At 40.2% G+C, this 3,818-nt stretch overlaps 1 long non-coding RNA gene across 1 annotated transcript in view; it reads right to left on the bottom strand.

Moving 5' to 3' along the window:
- LOC117285722 overlaps positions 1–1,518 on the bottom strand; it is a 13,308-nt gene extending 11,790 nt beyond the window's left edge. Inside the window, exon 1 of the long non-coding RNA XR_004516837.1 lies at positions 1,416–1,518. This is a non-coding gene — a long non-coding RNA (uncharacterized LOC117285722). The remainder of the gene's footprint in view (positions 1–1,415) is intronic.
- Positions 1,519–3,818: the final 2,300 nt, after the last annotated feature.

Genomic DNA, 3,818 nt, shown 5'->3' with positions numbered 1-3,818 from the left:
AAAAAAAGAAAGGAAAAAAGAAACAGTTGATACACAAAACATTCTTTTCAATGATCTAAGATAAACTAGTAATAGTATAAATGAAACAAATTAGCATACATAAAATATTTTTGAAACAGTGAAATATGTGGTTTGGGGACATATATGAACTTCTCCCTACTTCCTCTTTATCTCTCTTTTATTTTGCTTTTTATTTGTATGTTAATATATATTATGTTCCTCATATAAAAGAAATCATGTGCTATTTGAGCTGCGTGTCTGACTTATTTCACTTACCATTATGTTCTCAAGTTGCATCTCTTTACCTATGAATGCCTCAAATTTATCTTTATGACAGCAAGTACTCCACTGTGTATAAGCACCACATTTTCCTATCCATTGAGCTGTTGACGGACATATCTGCTGTTCTGAAGATCTAGCTAGGGTAAACGGGTATGCGTGTGTCCTGTAACTCTTTTGGTAAGATACCTATAAGGGGGACAGCTGGGTCAACCAGAATTTCTACTTTTAGATTTTTGAGGAATCTCCACACTGATTTCTATAGTAGTTGGAATAGTTGGACATTCCCACCAATAACGTAGAGGAGTTCCTTTACCCCCACATCCGCACCGGCATTTATTATTAGATGTTTTTGATGATAGCCATTCTTTTCAGGGTAAGGCGGTGTTTTGGTATAGTTTTAATTTGTATTCGTCTGATGGCCAATGATGAGCATTTCTTCATGTTGGCCATTTGCACTTCTGAGAAGTATCTATTCATTTCGGTTGTACATTTTTTTGACTGGGTCTTTTATTTGGGGGATTTTTCAAAGTTACTGTTTCAATTTATATTCCTATGAGAAGAGTATTAAGAGTTTGTATTGTCCCAATAATTGCCAACACTCAACATTATTGCGTGCCTGGAGAGTATAAAATTGTATCTTAACTTACCACTTCCCTGATGTCAATGAGGCTGAGGATTTTTCCACTAAAGTATGTTTACTATGTAATTGGGTATTCTCTTCTGTGTGTTACCTTTCTGTTACTGAAACAAAATACGTGAGATAATCAACATTTAAAAAGGAAAGGTAGCAGCCGGGCGTGGTGGTGCACGCCTCTAATCCCAGCACTCAGGAGGCTGAGGCAGGAGGATCGTTGTGAGTTCGAGACCAGCCTGGGCTACATAGTGAGTTCCAGGTCAGTCTCAACTACATAGTGAGACCCTGTCTCAAAAAAACCAAAATAAATAAATAAAAAGGAAAGTTTTATTTTGGCTCATAGTTTTGGAGGTTTCATTTCTTTCTGCCTGGGCCTGCTGTGTTTGGGTGGTGGTATATCACAGAGTGTGTCTTTGTCACTTCACCATCACTGGGATGACACTCACACCCAACACCCAACACCCACATCTTAGCGGAGGAGAAATTTAGTTTGGCTCACAGTTTCTGACAGTTCAGTCTAGGTCGGCTGGCTCCAAGGCAGAAGCCCCGTGGTAGAAGGCTGTGGTGGAGGAAGTTGTTCACCACCTGGTGGCAGGAGACTGAGAGAGAAGAGGAGCCAAGGCTGAGAATGCACCCTTCCAAGTCAGGCCTCCAGTGACCCACCTCTTCCAACTGCCCCTCCCCCTGCGAGACTTTGGGGGATATTTCAGTTCCAAACCATAACATACCAACCCTGGCCCCGAAAAGGCCCACATCCATTTCATTATACAAAATGCACTTAGCTCCTCTCTAAGAATCCCCAGAGCCTTACCAATCTAGTATTGCTGAAAAGTCCAAGTACAAAGTCTCCTCTGAGACTCATGACAAACTGTTACTTATGAGCCCCTATAAAAATAAAAAAGGAACTAGGCATGGTGACACATCCCTGTAATCCCAACACTCAGGAGGCTGAGGCAGGAGGATTGCTGAGTGTTCAAAGCCAGCCTGGGATACATAGTGAGCTCAAGGTCAAACTGAACTATGTAACAAGACCCTATCGCAATAAATAAACAAATAAATAAATATGAAAAAAGAGTTTGAGGTCCACTTGTGATTTCAGTGGAGAAAAACCTGATGAAGTTAAAACTGTTGTAAAGTCACTTTTTATGTTATTAACTGACTAAATGATGTTTCAAAAAATGAACAGAAGCCTCATACTTATAGCATGGGATTTCTTTTATTATTCTGAAATTTTGTATGATGACAGTCTGAGAAGTTCTTCAGATAAGTTTTGAATATTTTAAGTAAAAAAATGGGGCCGGGGATGTAACTCAGCAGGCATCCCTGGGTCTTTCTTCTCACAATTTGGTACCGTTGGGCCTGTGGTGGGTGTAGTATTGATTTCTGAAATGCTTTCAAAGCATCTTTCTTCTTGACCATGGAAAAAATACTTGACCTCTTTTTAGCAACCAAGCTCTCCTTTGCCCTGACTTGCAGGCACTTCCTTTCTGGTGAAACTGAAAACTTTTCAAATCATTTAGCCCTGATGTTTGTTCCTGATTCTCATGGTAGAGCTGGCTGAAGTCAGTAGTGCTCAGCTCACAGCCTGAACATTGAGCTATCTTGAAATTTCCTTCATTAGATTAATTAGTCCACTGCCCTTAATCTCAGTCTCCTGCAAATTCTCAGGACATGGGAAAAAATGTACACAAACTTTCTGCCAGAATGTAATACGCATGTTTTTAATCCAACTGCTAAAAGAAAACTTGTTTCCAAATGAATTTCCTGAGCCTGGCCTTCATTGTCTGCATTCCTATCAGCATTCTGGTCTTCTGAGTTTTCGCCAGATTCTCCCATCAATTTTTGCTTATTGTATGCCAGTTTCTCTAGTTAGTATCTCCTAACCTTTCCAAACTCCTCCTGCAAGCCAGTTCCACAGGCTTCTGTACCACATGTCACATACAGTCACAGCAATGATTATGCTCCTGGTTCTAATTTTTTGTCTTATTCACTTCCCTCTCCTTGTGGGGGGGGGCAACACCTGCAGTTTTAAAAGGGAGTTTATTCTGGCTCACAGTTTCAGAGGTTCAAATTGTTGTTGCCTGGCTCCAAGACAGAAGGCACATGGTGGTAAGGCACAGTGGAGGAAAATGTTCACTGAAGGGTAGCCAGGAGGCAGAAAGAGAAGGGAAGATCTAGGGATGGGGATATACCCTTCCAAGTCACACTCCCCAGTAATTCACCTCTTTCAACCAGGTCCTACATATGAACATGAGAATTTTGGAGGGAAATTTTAGATCTAAACCATAACAGACTGCATAGCAGAAGATGCTCATTTTCTTCACGGTGAGGAAGCAAAAGACAGAGGATAAACTGAGACCCTACAATCCCCCTGGAGGGGATGCCCCCAGTGAGCTAAGATACCCCACAAGACTCCAGTTCTTCAAGTGTCTACCACCTCTCAACTGTGCCAAGATAGGGCCAGTCCTTTAACATACAGGTATTTGCATGATATTTCAAGTCCAAACTATAGCAATAAGGTTCCTGTTCTAGTCTTTGAACTAGGTTTTTTATTTATCTATTGGCTTTTAATTTCAGAACTTTTACATGTCAACTTACCACATCTCTTAAAGAAAAACATGCTACAATAAGATGATTTTCAGACAAAAGTCCCTCCAAAGTATGTTGGTATTGAATTCCCTGAAGTTTTAAAGTTATCATTCTAATAACATTGAATTTATAAATTTAAATCAGGGTATTAAAATTTATCCAAGTTAGCCAGGCCAGAGTGGCACATACCTGTAATCCCAGCACTCTGGAAGGCTGAGGCAGGAAGATCACAAGTTTGAAACTAACCTGAGCAACTTGGGACTTAGCTAGACCCTTCTCAAAAAAAAAAAAAAAAAAAAAAAAAAAAGGAAGG

This window comes from Fukomys damarensis, unplaced genomic scaffold (genome assembly GCF_012274545.1).
Source record: "Fukomys damarensis isolate Sample0158 unplaced genomic scaffold, DMR_v1.0_HiC HiC_scaffold_2, whole genome shotgun sequence".
NCBI classification, from domain to species: Eukaryota; Metazoa; Chordata; class Mammalia; order Rodentia; family Bathyergidae; genus Fukomys; species Fukomys damarensis.
The sequence above is the reverse complement of the archived record's forward strand: the minus strand, read 5'-3'. Positions and strand labels throughout refer to the sequence as shown.